Raw genomic sequence first — 18,846 nt, 5'->3', positions numbered from 1 at the left:
ACTTAGCATCTGAACTATTTAGCTTTTACTTTAAAGCCGTAAATCTACATGGTCTTCGAGAAATTTCTCCTCCCTGGTCCAATGGATTTTCCCACTGCTTTACCATGTGGTATTAAAGCAGTGATGCCCAATGCTGATCACCATGTGGTATATATATATTAATGGATTCCCACACCATTCCTCTTTCCTTGACTGAGTGTAAGGGCCCATTTAGTTCCCAGTGAAACAGGAACAACCACTGTGTATTCTTGCATGATAGCAATTAGGTACAAGTTACACTAGCTGGTTAGATAATAACGAAGTCTATGAGGAGATCTGTGGATATATGTCTTCACTCCACAAGTGCTGGGCAGTCTGTCCAGTTTAATTACTTTTTGACTTTATAGTACTTTGATAAAACTGAATGTCTTGCTTGGCAATTTCAAAGGGAATGTCAGAGTCAGGAATATTATTGTGTGTGTGGAGCCATATGAGGAGCAGCTAAGGGTGGCAGATTTCCTTCCCTAAATGGCATTAAAGAACCAGACCATTTGTGAAGACAATCATTTCATTACTGAGACAAATATTTGATTCTGGATTTATTAATCGCATTTAAGTTCTATCAGGTGCGATGTTGGAATTCAAACCATTATTCCTAGACCATTAGTCTTGGTCTCTGGATTATAAATCCAGAGACATTACCACTAAGCCACCACCTCCCCAGTGACTGCTTGTGATTTTTCATTTTGAAAATACACTGAAATACTATATAGTCACATTGTCAAAAGCTACATGGTTAGTTTTAGCATTCTGTCAGGTTCTGGCAATGAACTTAGTGAAACCTAATCTTTTTTTGGATTCTACTGACTAAATAGCTCAGCTGTCCCTTGAGTTCCCTTCAAATTTTTGCCGTTGAAATTCATTGCAATAAACAGTTGATAGGTATAACTGTAAAGCCATAATAATTAGCCAAGAAGAAAACAGCAGATTTGCTGTGAAATAATTCCATTTCTTTCATATGCTGGAAAATAAATCGGACTAGCTATTATTTCTGTGGTCATTACATGCAAAGTTTAATTAGTGTCAAGGAGAAGGATAATCCTTCTACTCTGCAGTTTGCAGTGCCTCTGATTGACCTCGTTAGTGAGGGAGGTGAGATGGATCAAAACAAATTAACTCATGCCATTTTTTCTTATTTCTCACTGCGATAAGGCAATTAGAAATGTAGAGCAGGTTGGAGGAAGAATTTTCTCTTTCTGTATTAGTGTAGTATGGACATGAATTCACAGCACAAAAGATCCTATGATTTGACCCAAATTGATCATTTCCACAGTCTGAAGTAGAAACATCCCACAGCTACACAGAAGAGTGTTTAAGACATGTTTCTCGGGCAGAGTGAGGAAATGTACGTACTTGATTCTGCATGTATAACAAGATACATCCTTTCATTACCTTTCATTATGCACAACTGGACAATTTGCTATATCCTGTCCTTGGTCATATTAATGTACGACAGCATTGACTGACATGGTGTTAGTAATATAAACAAAAAGTTAAAAAAAGTCTGCAGATGTCGGAAATAAAGAAATCCGAAAATGATACATGCGCTCAGCAGGCCAGGCAATATCTGAAGAGAAAACAGATGAGTTAATGTTTCAGGTCAGGGTTCAATGAAAACATTATTACTGATACAGAGCATTTAAAAAGGAGCAGAGCAAAAGGAGGGGAGAGGGTAAACTGTTTAGAGGTAGATCCTGAATTTAAGTTGGCTAACCCCCGAAAAGGGACATGGAGACTACATATGTCAAATGTGTACTGCCTGCTGTTTTAACGATTGGTATGTGCAGCCAGCACTCCCTGTGCTGTTCATTAGTTGCGAGCATCGCCAGCAGATTCAATCTCAATAAGTGCTCAACTCTACTCAAGCCGCAATTTTCACTTCTTAAAGGGGAGGCGCATTGTGCCTGGAACAGGTGTCAACAGTGTTTTCAAGTATTCTGCAGAAAATTCAACAATAGCTGCTCATGGTAGAGCACGTGCACAAAAGCTTTCAGACACTGCACTGGAGGTTTTGGGTGCTGGGATGGAGGAGAGATGTCCTTTATCCTCAATGGGACAGGGTGGCAGCCACATTATTAGAAAATCCTACACTGACACAGCAGTGGGAAAAAAAAAACTGTAAGAGAGAGAGAGAGACCAATGCTGGGTATGTAGCTGGAAGAACTTAGGTACAGTGGACATAAATGTTTAAGGATCTTTCAAGAGTTGACAAGCCTAATGACATGACCTTCAGGTGCAACATCCTATTAATAGCATCATCACCAGCTTAATCTTTTGCCCAGTTCTACCACATACTTACTAATAATCTCTTTCAATTACGACTTAACCCTCATTCATTTGCCTCACCTCATTCTCATGAATATGGCACTGTTGTGAGATGTACAATCATACCTCACAGCTTGCAAATACTGGGAGCTATGCAACCAAGACAGTTGCATCACCCAAAAAAAATTGCACGATTTTTTCTGAGGTACACTCTTACTGTATTTTATGGAGCATATAGGGGCAGAACTGAAGGCAGCTCAAAATGACTGGAGAGGACAGGTGCATTGGGCATGTTTTACCCTTCGCACAGCAAACAGTACTTGCCATCATGGGACAGGGTATTGTAGAGGTCATGGTTAATGGTGGGACTGAAGGTATCCATGAGGAGGATATGGGAATGTCTAATAGTCCTTGTTTTATTTTATTTCTCCTTGCTCCTCAAGCACTCCTGACTGCAGAAACTTTCTACTTTCTTCTGTACCTATATCACAACCCAGCATTTGTCCTCTTTTAAATTTCAGATATTGAAGAACTGGACTCTTCACAGTGAGAAGATGAAGTAGAAGAAGACAGTGAAGATAAAAATACACATTCAATCTTACTCTGTCAGCCACCAGCAAAGGCTAGTGGAAATCTAGACTCTCACTCCACCCCCCCAAAAATGTGATTTGGTCAGTCAAAAGTGTGACTGAGATTAATAGATTTTTTTTAAAACATGGGTCTCAAGCATAACAGAACCAAAATGGTTAGTTGGAGCTAAGGTACATATTAGCCCTGCTCCAACTGAATTGGGGAGCTAAATGGCTTAGCTCTGTTCCAGTGCTTCTATTAAAAAAAATACATGATTGCAATTTGTACTTCCATGCTTGCATACTTATAAGAGCATGCTTCTCAATTGTAGCATTGTCCCTTGTGCTATCTTGACAGACAAAGTGTCATGAAGCATAGCCAAAAGCATCTTCTAGGACCATATAAAAAACAAAATACTGCAGAGTCTGGCAATCTGAACCAACTTAGAAAATGCTGGAGAAACTCAGCAGGTCTGGCAACATCTGGGAAGACAGAAACAGAGATACTCCCTCAAGTCTGGCAAGACTCTTCTTCAGTATAGAAGAAGTGCCTTAATGTATGGAAAATTTGCAATAAAGTGGATGAATTAGCCATGCAAATAGATCTAAATGGATTTGATGTAGTGGTGATTACAGAGTCATGGTTGCAGGATGACCAGGAATGGGAACTGAATATCCAGGGGTTTTCAGTTTTTGCAAAGGAGATACAAAAAGAAAAGGAGGTGGAGTAGCACTGCTGATTATATAGGAAATTAATGTGATTGTCAGGAAGGATATTAGCTCTTGTGAAATATAATCCGTCTGGGTTGACCTGAGAAACATCAAGAAGTAGAAAACGATAGTGGGAGTTAGAAAAAGACACCCAATCTGTAATAGTAATATTGGGGAAGGCATTAGATAGAAATTCAAGATGCAAGTAATAAAAATATGAGTGTAATTATGCATAACCTCCATCTGCATATAGATTGGGCAAGTCAAAACAGTAGTAATATCATTGAGGAAGAATTCTTGGAGAGTATACCAGCTAATTTATGCATCCATACATTGAGGAACCAATTAGAGAAAGGCCACCCTTAACTGGGTAATGGGTAGTGCGGAGGAAATAATTGACAATTTAGTTGTGCATGGGTCCTTAGGGAACAGTGAGCATAATATGGTAGAAGATGGAGAGTGATATAATTGTTTCTGAACAAGGATCCTGAATTTAAATCAAGGAAATTATGACAGAATGAGGCATGAGCTAATTATGATAAATTGCAGATTGTTTTTAAAAATGATGATCACAGATAGGCCATAGCAAACATTTGAAGAATGCATGGACAAACAACAAAAATTAGTAATTCCAGTCTGGCATAAATGGGAAATGTGGTGAGACAATCTCTAACAAGGTAAATATGGATAATATTAAATCCAAGAAGAGGCATATATGTTAAAAAAAGTCAAGGAGCAGAAAACGATAATGGGAGATGGAAATGGCCAAACAAGTTCAACAGACCTGAGGATTGGGAGCAGTTTAGATTCCAGCAAAGGGAGACAAACTGTCTAATTAGGAGGAGTAAAATAGAGTGAGAGAGTAAAGTTGTGGTGAACATGTAAAATGATAGTAAAAGCTTCCACAATTATGTGATGAGAGAAAGATTAACAAAAACAAGTATAGGTCCTCTAAAGTCAAAAACAGGGGAATTTATAATGGGGAACAGAGAGATAGCAGAACAATTAAATGCATACTTTAGTTCTCTATCCACAAAAGAAGACACAGATATCATCCAGGAAATAAAGTGGAACACGGGGTCCAATGGGAAGGAGAAACTGAAATAAATTAGTATTAGTAGGGAGACAGTATTGGGGAATCTAATGCAATTAAAGGCAGCTAATTCTCCATAAATTTTCGTCCCAGAGTACTTGAGGACTTCTTATCTGAGAAAAGATGTTCTGGCTATTGAGGTACTGCAAAGAAGATTTACCAGACTGATTCCTGGGCTAGTGGGAATGAATTATGAGGAGAGGACCATATTTCCTGGAGTTTAGAAGAAGGAGGGGGCTCTTGTAGAAATTTGAAAAATTCTAATAGGACTCAACAGTGTAAATGGAGAAAGAATGTTCTCGGTGACTGGGGGAGACGAAGGGTCACAATTTAAGGATATGGGGGTAGGCCATTTAGGACTGAGGTGAGGAGAAATTTCTTCACCCAGAAAGTGATGAGCCTGTGGAATTATCTGCGACAGGAAAATCTTGAGGCCCAAACCTTGAAGACTTTCAAGAAAGATGTAGATATAGTTCTCAGTACCGAAGGGATTAAAGACTATGGGAGAAAACGGGAACAGGAGATTGAGTTGGATGATGAAGCATGATCATACTGAATGGCAAAGCAGACTGATTGGTTTGCTCCTGCTCCTATTTTCTATGTTGCTATGTAAACTTGGGAACATTTGGCAAGTTGAAGAGAATAGACAAAAGTGCCACGATACATGGACAATGAAAGGAAGGACTAGAGAGTACAAATCTAAATCAGCAGATATAGTTGAAGGTTACAAAAAAGGAATAGAAAAGGGAAAAAGAAAGTCGCTTAAATAAATATATCATTTGAAACAACACAAACAAGCTGATAGCCAATTTTGAATAAATCTAATAATTATGGTCTAATTGTCATTACAGAGATATGGCTGCAGGATGACACAGATTAGGATCTGAAAATTGAAGGCTTTATGACATTTAGGATGTACAGGAAGCTAGGGAATGGTTCAGGAGTAGCTGTGTTAATTATTGATAGTATTAGCACAATAATGAAGGATGCCTTAAGTTTGGGAAAACAGGATACAGAAGCAGTTTGGGTAGAGATGAGGAAGGATAAGGGCAAGAAGTCACTTTTGGAAATAGTGTACAGGCCCCCTAAAAGCAGCCACATAGTGGGATGGAGAATAAAGGGAAAAATAATGGAAGCTGGTCAGAAAGATCTGGCAAAAAGCAAGGGGGGAAAGATTATTATGGATAGGTAGGAATGTGGTGTTGTTACAAACAGATCAGCCATAATTTTATTGAATGGTCAAGCAAGCTTGAGGGGCAGAGTGGCCTACTCCTGCTCCCAATTCATATGCTTGTACATTGTTGTGTGTGTAAAAAGGTCTAAATTGAGGCATTTGTAGGACATGATTGTGTTTGTGTTTCCTTTCATAATCGATAAAGCTTTAATGCAAACCTATGATTTCTAAAGGCTTTCCAATTTTAGTGTGGTAGCTGTCCTTAGAATTGCTTTTGTGCTACCCAGGCCTTCATCATGAAAACACTGATGCAGCACAAGAATAATTGCTACTTAAAAGTCATTTTCATAATTCTTTTAGAAAATGCAGAAGCCATTCATTTAGATTTGTTGAGTTTTCTTTAAGATTGAGGGTAACAATTGTAATCTAAGTCTTCACCGTGAGTTATTTTATTGATTATTATCTTGTTTCTGAATTGTTGACATATAACAAACAACAGTTTGCTTACAATGGATATTTTTAGAGAGGGAAGGATCTACTTGGCAGGGTCAGTTCCTTGACAGAATTAATAACAGAGATGATAAAAGTTTTGTGGCTGAAAATAAAGTACAGATCATTTAAAAATTTTAAAACAGTCACATACAAGAGCAGCTGTAAGACTCAGCTGTGTTAGTCGCAGTGATTTTGTCAAACTATTTTATAAGGAATTTGATAAAGGGTAAAATTGCTTGTTTTCAGTCAATGTTCTTTAAATGTTTCTGACAAGCACCTAGGTTATGTGGGTTGTTAATTGTCATGGATTAATTGGAAAGTTTAGCAGAGCACAGCGAGCATTTCAAAGAGACTGACCCAGAACCAATTAGAATTTGGTAACAATTGACCATTCACCACAAAGCTGTTCTGAAGTGTGCGTTGGGGGTGGGGGTGAAGACTGGAGGAGACAGTAGTTACACAAAAGAAGAAAACTCTCTTCGTCTTTAAAAAGGTTTTTGATACACTGAGCAATCAATCATCATGTCTGTCAAACCAGAAATCTGCTTAAATGTGCAGCAAATTCAGTATAAAGGCTGATGAAGATGCTTAAGCTGTTGCTTTTGGGAGGTTGCACAATGTTGCTTAGGATTCTGAAAAAGCAGGTCATGCACGGGATATTCTTAGTCAAATTACTGTTGACAGCCCAAACAAGAAACGGCAGATTTGCACACAAAGGTCTTTTCAAGTACAGACAACAAAATTCATAATTAGTCAGTTTTCATTCCCTCCTTCCTCATCAAATGTGGCCTTCTCTTGTGTATTCAGTTTCCCGAGTCGCACCAAAAGCATGACAGAATTTAAGCACACTGTTCATACTTAAAGTCAGCACTTTTAGCATCTGGCAGACATTACAGAAACAAATCTACTTGGTATGTCAGAAAACTGAGGATAAAATATCGTCTTCAAAAGTCAGCTCTTCGAGTGCCCTCTGGCAAATTATGTGTGTTTAAGTGTAATACCATCTTTAAAGACATTAAGATAGAAGGAAAGTATTTTATTACCATTTCAATGGGCATTAAGGGTAACACAATTCCATGCAAGTTTCTAATAGCCAAATGAGTCATAACACATACAAAATGTTCCTGTCAAGAACTTTGCTTGATAACGTGAGAAGGATCATTAGCGACTTTTTTTCTAAGTTTGTCCCTTCCACATATATGGAGGTGCAGAGGAACGGGAATACTATTAAAACAGTTTAATTTGTACTGTGTGATATTAGTTTTGGTTAATGATTTTTTAAAGTATAACTTAAACTGGTTAAAATCTTTATTCAGTGATGATCAAAGGAATATCTGGAAATGCTCTACTACATTTAACTTCAGATTGCATTATTACAGCTCCAAATTTGTCATAGAATGTGGCAGTGTTACAACTCCTTACTGAACATTTATCTGATGCGATACAATGGATAAACATGTTCATGACAAAGAGTAACATCCTCAAGATCTTCCTCTCCATTTATATGGGGCATTCATGAGAAGAGATAAAAAAAGCCATGCAGAGATTCCCATCTTATAATTTTGTGTTTATTGAAGCTCCAACCTCTGAACACTCACCTTCCAATGACAACTGTTCTCGATTGCTCAGGACTGTCTGTGGTGGTCCCCAGCTGCTGTTTTGTATTGCAGGCTTTCCTGCTTGGTAGCTGGGCTGCTTTTCAACCTGGCCAGCTGCCGGTTGAGAAACGAAGTTAGAAAGAATTGGTGCTTAGGATCTGAATATATTTCAGTGTTTTGTTTCTGTTCACTGAATTTTCCAAGCAAGCCCATTTTTATGGTCAAAAGTAAAACACATTTCTCCTCTCAGCTGTAGCATTTGGAGAATTTTAATTCAGCCCTAGGAGTGGTGGGGTGGAATACGTGGCAGAACTTAAAGAATGGTTGTGCTAAAAATGTGAAACTTGACCCGAAATTGCTGATGATTTGCTTACTGCCAGTTGAAATATCATGGGTTTGGGGTAAGGCAAATTCAATGTGTTAATGAGTCTATGTTCCCTAACTTTGTAAGTTTGTTGATAGTTGATCTCTCCTTGTTGTCATGTTCTAAACATTCTGCCGCAAATCCAAATTCCCAATCTTTGCAACTGATGGAGCCTAACTTCAAAAGATACAGATTTTCCCACTCAGTATTTTCTTAGCCTGTAAATGTGGCTGGCAGACTGTCTCCTGAAAAATGGAACTAAAGTGTCCTAATATGTTCCAGCACAACCTCCGTATCTCCAGCTTTTGACACCCATTCTTGCACCATCCATGTCTCCCTCTAAATATTAGGTTCAATTAATGCAATCCATCAAATGATCAATCAAATTAAATCTGGACTCCCTACTGGAATTTCAAGCCAATATATTTTTCATTTGGGAGTTTCAAACTCTCCATCCCTTCTTGGAGGTTCTCAAACAGACCAAACACCATCCATCAAACCCTTCCCTTTCTACCAGTCTTCTAACACAGCTTTTTTCAGGAGATCACCAGAATCCCTGAGGAAATGGTGGAAGTCAAGTTGCACCAGGTTATGCCATTTTCCAACTCGGCTTTGCATGGCTGGGATGAAAACTTCATAATCAGAGTGGGACTCTGTCAAGAAAGATGAGGGGTACAGCCTATGCTGGAAAGTACAGGGGCTCCCCATGGGTTATAGGCATGGCAAGCAGTCTGGCCTCTTCCAGGAAAACAGATATATAAAACAAAATTCCAGATTGGCCCCCATTGCTGGGCTACAATTAGAATAGTGACAAGGTTGCTTTGGACTTGGGCAATGACTTCCTATAGCTGGGCAGCTTTCCCACTATCCAGATGCATGGTAAATAGCATTTGGGCCAATTGCCCCAGCCAAGTGGGATATCCTTCCACTTAATGCACTCCAATGAAGACAATGTTGAAAGGCACCAGTATTCTGCCACAATAAAATCTGTGAAATTTCATTCTTAATGGTTCTACCTCAGAAGAAACAAATCAAGGCATCCTAGATTTTGAGTATCAACTTGATCAAGGAACTGTCGGTTGATCAAGTAGAATATTGCTTAAACTTGAAGTAGTCTTTCTGTGCGGCCTGTATCTGCCAATTGTATTTGAATTTATATGAATTTGGCATTGGAATGAGAACTCCAGTCTGTTTTTCAATGTCCCTGTGCCAAGACTGAAGTTAAAGGAAGCCGCTCAATTAAAACTGAACACAAAAGACACATTTTTGTTACACTTAAATGTTTTTCTGTGTGACCAGAACTGAATGCGATATTGTATGTATAGATTGACCAGTCTACTCTTTACGTTCTGTATAAATACCTGTTTCTTTTCTTCCACTGACTTAGTAATACAGCTCAACATTCTGCTTGCTTTGTTAAGTGCAGGTGTGTGATGTTTAAATGTGGTCAACACTGAGTTCACTATCGGTCCAAGATCTCTTTTCTCTGTATTGGGAAACTAGGCACACTTACTTCTATTCCCTAGGCCAACTGTCTGTCATCTTTCATTTGGATGGAGAAAGGAGAGTGAAAACTTGTGCAGTCCTGTGAGGAGGCCACCCTCCAACCTCTTCTTTCATTCTGTATTAAATCATATTTGATATTGGGCAGGATCACGCTGAAAATCCATCCATAAAGCCAAACTCTTATGGTTTTAGTCGTTATAACTCACTGAAGTAGTGCATTGAAAATCTACCCAGCTATTCCTGGAGTTATCAGAAAAGTTAAAAAAAAATTTGTAAGTAACACAAAATTCCCCAATCTACCTGGCTTTTAGACCCAGATTGATAGAAAGCATGGACCAGGTTTCCGTACTGAACAAGAGTCACTATTTATTACAAGCAATTAGAATCTAGCTAAAGGCAAATACTTGCAAATCATTGGCATTTAATAGTACTAACTAAAATTGTAATCCTCTTATAAACTCCCCCTCACACACAATTGCGCACACACACATACATGTGCACATGCACATGTACACACACAAACAGACAGGATAAAGTAAATTTTTTATTCATGTGGCATGAGGGCATCACTGGCTAGGCCAGTGTTTATTGCCCATCCCTAATTGCCCAGAGGGCTGTTAAGAGTGAACCACATTGCCGTGGGTCTGGAGTCACATGTATGCCAGACCAGGTAATGATGGCAGCTTCCCTCCCTAAAGGAAATGAGTGAACCAGATGGATTTTTCTGAGAATTGACAATGGATTTATGGTCATAATTAGACTCTTAATTCCAGATTAAGTTATGAAGATTGGGGAAAGAATGGAAAGACAATTCAATAGTTTTTGTTCCCAGGTCGTATTATTGAGATGATTTTCCTGCTGGCCAGCACATCGCTCCAGTCTTCTTTCTCTGGATGCTTCTACTGTTTGGTGACATACAGATAGTGGTTAGTTCCCTTATAAAATGCCTCCGACTTATCAGTTAAAAGTCACAACATACAACAATGGTTTCAGGAAAGAAAACTGTTATTTTTCTTCAAGTTGACAGTGAATTTTGACTGCAGAGAACAGGGAGACCACTACAGAGCATGGCAAGAATGGAACTCTTCTCTCTCTCTCTCTCTCTCTGTAATATGTTGCCAACTCCAAGTTTTTCGGTTACCTGAGAACCAATCACACAATTGTTGGCAAATAATAAGGTCTCTGTCATTGTTAACTGGTCGGTGGACCAACAGCTTCTTGTTGCCTGCAAACACTGTGGAAAGTTGCAACACAAAGGGACTTTGGGAATACTTGTCTACAAAACACAGAAAACTAGCACACAGGTGCAGCAGGTAGTCAGGAATGTTAATGGAATGTTGGCCCTTATTTCAAGGCAGTTAGAGTGTAAGAGTAGGTAAGTCTTACTGAAACTGTACAAGGTGCTGGTGAGACCATGTCTGGAGTACTGTGAGCAGTTTTGGTCTCCTTATTTAAGGAAAGATATATTTCATTGGAGATTGTTCAGTGAAAGTTTACTAGGATGATCTCCAGTATGGAGAGATTAGCTTATGAGTAAAGGTTAAACAGCTTGGGACTCTACTCACTACAGTTTAGAAGAATGAGAGGTGGTGTCATTGAAACAAATAGGATTCTAAATGGGCTTGACAGGGTAAATGCTGAGAGGATGTTTCCCTTCATAGGAGAGTTTAAAACCAGAAGGCATCGTCTCAAAATAAAGGGATGAGGATGAATTTCTTTTCTGAGAGGGTTGTGAGTCTGTGGAACTCCTTGCCATAGAGAGCAGTGGGAGCAGAATCCTTGTGTACATTTAAGGCTGAGATAGATAGATTTTTGATCAGTAGTGGAATGAAGGGTTATGGGGAAAGGGCAGGAAATGGACGTGAGGAATGGTGGAGCAGGCTTGAAAGGCCAAATGGCCTACTTTTGATACTATTTCTTACGGTCTTATCGTTCACTTGGCTCCAAATTGTTTGCATCTCCAACTTCAATTACTGCTTGTCAAACAGTTTTTTTACACAATCGATGCAATATGTGTCCGTTATTTACTTTCAAAACGGCAGCCACTCTTTCAAACACTGTTTTCTAAAACAGCTCTTTCTCATTTTAGTCCCCAGTTTTTAAAAACACACAAAAAAAATGCAGTCCTTACATTATGGATATGCCCAAAAATTGTTTCAGAGAAGCTGATAGAGAAGGCCAGGGTCTGTACAAATTGGGTGAGAACGTAATTCCCAGTATTTCTACCATACTAGACTTACTGCAGGAATGTCTATGGCAATCAGGGGCCAAACAGCATATGGAAATTACTTAAAGGACAGCGGAAGAATGAAAGATAAGAACGTGCCTTAGCAAAGTACCTTTTATGACCTCAGGGTGTCTCAATCTGTTTCATAGGCTCATGAAAGTGCAGCCACTGTTGAAGTGCATGAAAAGTACATTCAGTAAGTGATTTAAAGATCAGTTCTGAGACATTTTTCTTCCTGAGTGTTATGTAAACTTTGAGAGTCCTTTATAACAATTGCACTGCTGCTAATTTTACAGTTTTACATGGGAAGCATTCTAATTGAGGTGTTTGGAATAAGAAGAGGAAGAGCAGCAGAAGATTGCTCAGGGGAACATGTTTCATCAGTGGGTGTCACACTCAGAAATGCATCACCTTTTCATAAGGCAAATGTACACAATCAAGAAATTCCCAAGGAACACTGACACAACAGAGCCAAATTGTAGGTATAAGACATTCTACAGAATTTGCTGCAGCATGGCATCTTGGGCTGTGGCCAGTTCGTTCGATATCCCCTTGCATGTTTCAGTTTGAAAATCATTTGCTGTATAAATTGCTGGAATTGTAAGCCGGTAAGTGAGCACAACTGGGCGTCTGTGACATTACTGAACAATGAAGACAATAGTGTGTCTTTTTAACTAATTAGATGTAAGGATTGAGAAATAAACATGTAGGGATTGGCAAGATGAGTGAATTCAATGTTTAATCAAGTTGAGAAAATTAAGAAATAAAAAAGAAAAACAATTCAGTTAACAGAAAAAGTGCAGAAAGGAAAAGTAAGAATAACAATTTAAATTAGGTTTTAAAAGAAATCTCCAACAACAATTTGTTGCCTGAAGGAACAAGACACCACACTTTTAATTGTTCATTCCGGTCAAGTGAGTTTTGATGGCAGGAAATAACAACAATCACATCATTAAAAGGGTACATACATTACTATTATGAGACTGAACTTTCCAAAGCAAGTGTAATGGGCAGCTATGGCACAACTGCAGCAAGTTCGTGTAAGTCACAGGAAGGTGAAGGTTGAATGATGTTTAGTTTAAATCAGCCAGCAACTTGTGGCGATTTGCTATTCAAAAAAAGATCTCTTTGTATCTTATTCTCATTACAAGTTGTCTGATTTGCACATTAATAATGAAATACATCGTTATTACTTTATAAAGGAAGGTCGTGGCATTGTGGTACTGTCTCTGAACTCAAAATCCAGAGGCTCAGGCTAAGGCTCTGGGGACACAGGCTCAATTCCCACAACAGTAAATGGTGGAATTTAAAATCAATGAATACTTCTGGAATTAAAAACCAATCTAAAGGTGACCACGAAACCATTGTCATAAAAAATGCATCTGGTTCACTTAAGTTCTTAAGGGAAGGTAAAACAAACTTGGTATTCCATACCTACTGTAATTTGGCAGACTCTGATGCAGGCTAGCACCAGCTCAGTCATATCAAATTGATGACCTAAGCAGCAGAATTGATTATGGCAAACCTAGCCCTGTTGACCCTGTAAAGTTCTCAATGCTAACATCTGAGGGTTGGAACCAAAATTGGGAGAATTGATTCACAAACGAATTGAACAACAACCTGATGTAGTTATACTTATGAACTCATACCTTACAGGAAATGCATGAATTTCATATTTTGAATCTGGAGTAGATTTTGAACCTAGGAATGAGATAACGCTCTCCATTATCTGCAATCTTCAATTAGCTACTTTCCTACAGCAGTTCTAAGATGCAATTCAGCAACAAGTAATTAAGCAGTAAATAAGATTACTGAGGAAAAGTACAAGTGACACTTTGAGGGACAATTTCTACAAAACTGCTGCCTGATTGCATGTACCAATATGCAGGAATTCAAGTTAGTTATTAATTATGAGAATATGTTGGGCACTTCTCATTGATTTGACCTGCAGGGAGGCTTCAAGGGATGTGAGTGAGCAGAGGGAGATGCCATCTATTGATGAGGCCAAATGTAGATGGGTTGGGATATCTTGTCTTCGGAATCGGAGCCATCAGGTTGGGGATTTGTGCGAAGCTTGCTCTGGCGAGTGGAGAGGTATCTCAGGGACTAGTGGGAGGCAAGAGAGATTGAGGCCTGGTGAGTGAAGAGGGGAGGTCAAAGAGTTCTGGCTAAGGTTGCTGGGGTAGTGGCAGGGTAGAGGGGATAAGACTCTCCAATTGTGAAGCCTCCTCAGGCATTTGGATTTTATTCAGTAAGTGCAAAGACACTCAAACCAGAATCCACCTAGTCTTTGCCTTGATAATGCTCCTGGGTTCCACATATTTTTCTGACTTTAACCACCCAACCTAAACTTGCCACTTTTCATTTAAATTTCCTTCCTCAACTTCAATCATTAGCTCCTTGTCAGTGCTGGGTGCCAGAAATATTGCTGCATTCCTGCTGTTTCAGGTTCATAAAGGAATGGGGAGTGAAAAATTAAAGGATGATTAATTGTACTAAACAAGGCAATATACTTTGGGCAGCTGTGGCTACATCATACTATTTCAGGCACATTTCAGCTCTATCCCTGCTTCTAACTCTGGTCTCGTCCCCTGAGGCAGGTGACACAAAATGACACAAATACTGCTGGTATCTTGGCAATAAAATGCAATCAATCCAAGCCCAGAAAACATGACTTAGCAAGCACTCATCCAATAGCTAAGTGATAAGTTTGAATGGTGCCAGTTGAGAAATGGTTCGTATTTTTTATCCTCAGCAAGAATGGAAGCACCCCCTGAGGCCTGGAAAACCTGAGATGTGAGAGTACCTTGTGATTCATAGGCTGTCGGCACTGAAAGGTGAGTGGACTAGTTCCTGAACCAGAGATGGCAGAACCAGAACAAGATAAAATCTCTGATGTTGCAGTTATTTGAATTGCTTTAGAATCTTGTATGCTAGTGTAATATTGTTGATAGTAAATTGACAGTTAAAATTAACCCCCCACATGAGAATCATAAGTGAGATAGGACTGAAAAGGGTATAAAAACGACCTGCATTATATGTGGCTACATTTGTCTGGTGGCAGTAGGTGTATTGGAACAATGGTATATACATTCAGATAAAGGGTCATTGCACTGAAACATTAATCAAACCTTTTTCCTTTCTGCACAGATGTTACTTTACCTGTTGAGCATTTTCTGTTTTAGTTTTCCAGAAAATACTTTTTCTAACAACATTTGGGGCATTGTTTCACCACATTGGCCTTTTCAGATGTACCTCCAATGGGTTTCCAGCCCATAATGCTAATAATATAATTTCTTACTGAAACTGTGGTTTCTCCAGGATCCGTTTGTCAGTTCTACAAAGTTGACTTAAATAGATATGAACCACATGGTATAGAATGGTGTGCTGACTTTCTCCTCATAAGGCATTTGGAGTAGGTTGCAGTAGTAGAAAATAGTCATCTTTATTGCCAAAACTGCTAAAAGTGCATTGCTTTAGACCCTGAAAGCCATGGAATCATAGAATGTTTACAACATAGAAGGGAGGCCATTTAGTCCATCAAGCCTGTGTTAGTTTCCTACAAGAACAACTTAGCAAATCCACTCTTGTGTCTTTTCCACCTTTCAATTTCCTGTCCAATTACCTTTTAAAGGCCATGATTGAAGCTGTCCACATCACCTTATTAAGGAATGGAATTCAGACTGTAACTACTCCTTCCATAAAAAGCTTTTCCTTATGTTGCCTTTGGATTTTTTCCAATCACTTTAAGTCTATGTCCTTTGGTTCTTGACTTCTCCATTAATGACAAAGTTGTTTTCTATTTGCATTGACAAGAATCCTTATGATTCTGAATATCTTTACTGAATCTTTTTACCTTCTCTTTCTCAAGGAGAACAATCAGAGTTCAAACAATCTATCTATGTAACTGTAGCCTCTCATCAAAAAATAAAGAATGGTACAGCACAGGAACAGGCCCTTTTGCCCACCAAAACTGCGCTCACACATGATGCCTTTCTAAACTTAAAACCTTTTGCCTCTATGGGGTCCGTATTCTTCATTCCCTGCGTATTCATGTATCTGTCAAGATGCCTCCTAAATGTTCTTATTATATGCACCTCCACCAACTCATCTGGCAGCAATTTCCAGGCTCTTACTACCCTCTGTTGCCTCTCACATCTCCTTTAAACTTATCCCCTTTTATCTTAAACTTATGTGCTTTCATAGTTGACATTTCTACCCTGGAAAAGAAAGAAACTCTGACTGTCCATTATTTTGTAAACTTCTTTCAGGTTGCCCTCATCTTTCAACATTCACATGAAAACAAACCAAGCTTGTTCAATCTTTCCTCAAAGCAAGTATTAATATTCATCCTTGAAAACATTCTCACATATTGTTCTGGCATTAAAGCATTCACCTCCTTTCTAAATTGCAATGCCGCGGGTTAGAAGCATTACACCAATTACAGTGTAACCAGAAAATGAAAAATACTTTGTGTCTTTTTTACTTCTGCTTTGCATTTGGATAGATCTGGGCTCTCCTATAACTCACATTAAGGCCTATAAGACCACTAGGATGTTTTGTCTAGTATGCACATTAAAGATTGAGAACATTCCCAATGGATATTCCCTGGTTTGAAGTTTTAATGCGGAACAAAGAGGAAAAATATAAGATGGAGGAAAGGACATCGAGATAGGCTTGTGAAGATGTTGCCCATAAGTATTTCCCTCCTGCCTCAAAGAATTTACAAGACACACGGATTGTCTAAGAACTTCAATGAGAGGAGGAATGCACATAACCCAGCAGTCAATAGATGAACCAACTATTGCATTCAACTGCGTCATGTAGCTGGGCTTTCCGATTAAAGTCATCCAAGCAGCAGTGTGATTTCCTAAAAGTAACAGCCTCAACTTAGGGCCATAGAGTCATAGAGATATACAGCACGGAAACAGACCCTTCAGTCCAACTCATCCATGCCAACTGGATATCCTAAATAAACCTAGTCCCATTTGCCAGCATTTGGCCCATATCCCTCTAAACTCTTCCCATTCATATACCCACCCAGGTGCCATTAAATGTTGTAATTGTACCATCCTCCACCACCTCCTCTGGCAGCTCATTCCATACACACAGCACCCTCAGCATGAAAAGGTTGCCCTTTAGGGCCCTTTTATATCTTTCCCCTCTCACCTTCAACCTATGCCCTCTTGTTTTGGACTCCCCCACCCCAGGCAAAAGACATTGTCTATTTACCCTATCCATGTCCCTCATGATTTTACAAACTTCTATAAGGTCGCCCCTCAGCCTCTGATGCTCCAGGCAAAATAGCCCCTACCTATTCAGCCTCTCCCTTTAGCTCAAATCCTCCAACCCTGGCAGCATCCTTGTAAATCTTTTCTGAACCCTTTCAAGCTTCGTAACATCCTTCCTACAGCAGGGAGAGCAGAATTGCACACAGTATTCCAAAAGTGGTCTAAACAATGTCCTGTACAGCTCCAACATGACCTCCCAACTCCTATACTCAGTGAACTGACCAACAAAAGCAAGTGTATCAATTGCCTTCTTCACTATCCTATCTACCTGTGACTCCCTTTCAAGGAACTATGAACCTGCATTACAAGGTCTCCTTGTTCAGCAACACTCCCAGGTCCTTAACATTAAGTGTATAAGTCCTGCCCTGATTTGCATAACTTCTGTTATATAAAGAGGCAGCACTTGCTGCATGTCCAGAATGTGTGTGACCAGGGCCTTTTGGGGTAGTTTTAATCTAATTGAAAAACTGGTGCTATCAATTTGCCATTAAAGTGAATGTAAGGAAAAACAGACAGCCCCTCCTATGCCATTCAATAAATTTGCCAAAGCTGAACATTTCACCCATAATTGAGGTGAACTCGAGCCAATACTGATTAGGTGCTGTATCGTTTATTTAAATGAGATGCTAAATTAAGGTTCTACTCACCATTAAAGATCCCATAGTACTATTCGAAAATAAGCAGCAAATTCTTTCCATTTTTGACATGCCATTGCACTCCTAACTAGTGCTGTCAAAAACTGATTAATTGCTCATTTATTTCATTATATTTACAGGATCTTTCTGCGTGCAAAATGGTTGCTGTTCATTTCTATCCATAAATGGAGGCTACACTTCAAACTTAAGTAATTCATTATATAATACTTTGAAATATTTCTGACATATTAGAAATCAGTATATAGATAGATATTTTTAATGTAAATCATATCTTCTCGATATTGTTCTGATCTACATAAGTTGTGTAAATAATACATACAAAAATAAAATATCCTTGCGCAATAAAATTCCAAATATTAAAATATATTCATTAGATGTACTACACAAAAAGAAGATTTGGACAAGAGATGAGATTATAGAAATTATGCGAACAGAAAATACCCAGTCCCACTCTGGAGGTAGACGTGCAGCAGAAGGTGTGATATGAAGGTGGGTCGCGTTGTGGACAGTGCGGAGGGCTGTTCTAGGTTACAAAGGGACATTGATAGGATGCAGAGCTGGGCTGAGAAGTGGCAGATGGAGTTTAACCCTGACAAGTGTGAGGTGATTCATTTTGGAAGGACAAACTTGAAAGCAGGGTACAGGGTTAATGGAAAGATTCTTGGCAGTGTGGAGGAGCAGAGGGATCTTGGGGTTCATGTTCACAGTCCCCTGAAAGCTGCCACCCAGGTGGATAGAGTTGTTAAGAAGGCGTATGGTGCGTTAACTTTCATTAATAGAGGGATCGCGTTCAAGAGCCGTGAAGTTATGCTCCAGCTATAAAAAAGCCTGGTTCAGCCACATCTGGAGTATTGTGTCCAG

Source organism: Rhincodon typus, chromosome 1 (genome assembly GCF_021869965.1).
Source record: "Rhincodon typus isolate 14 chromosome 1, sRhiTyp1.1, whole genome shotgun sequence".
Classification (NCBI taxonomy): Eukaryota; Metazoa; Chordata; class Chondrichthyes; order Orectolobiformes; family Rhincodontidae; genus Rhincodon; species Rhincodon typus.
Note: the sequence above shows the minus strand (reverse complement) of the source record.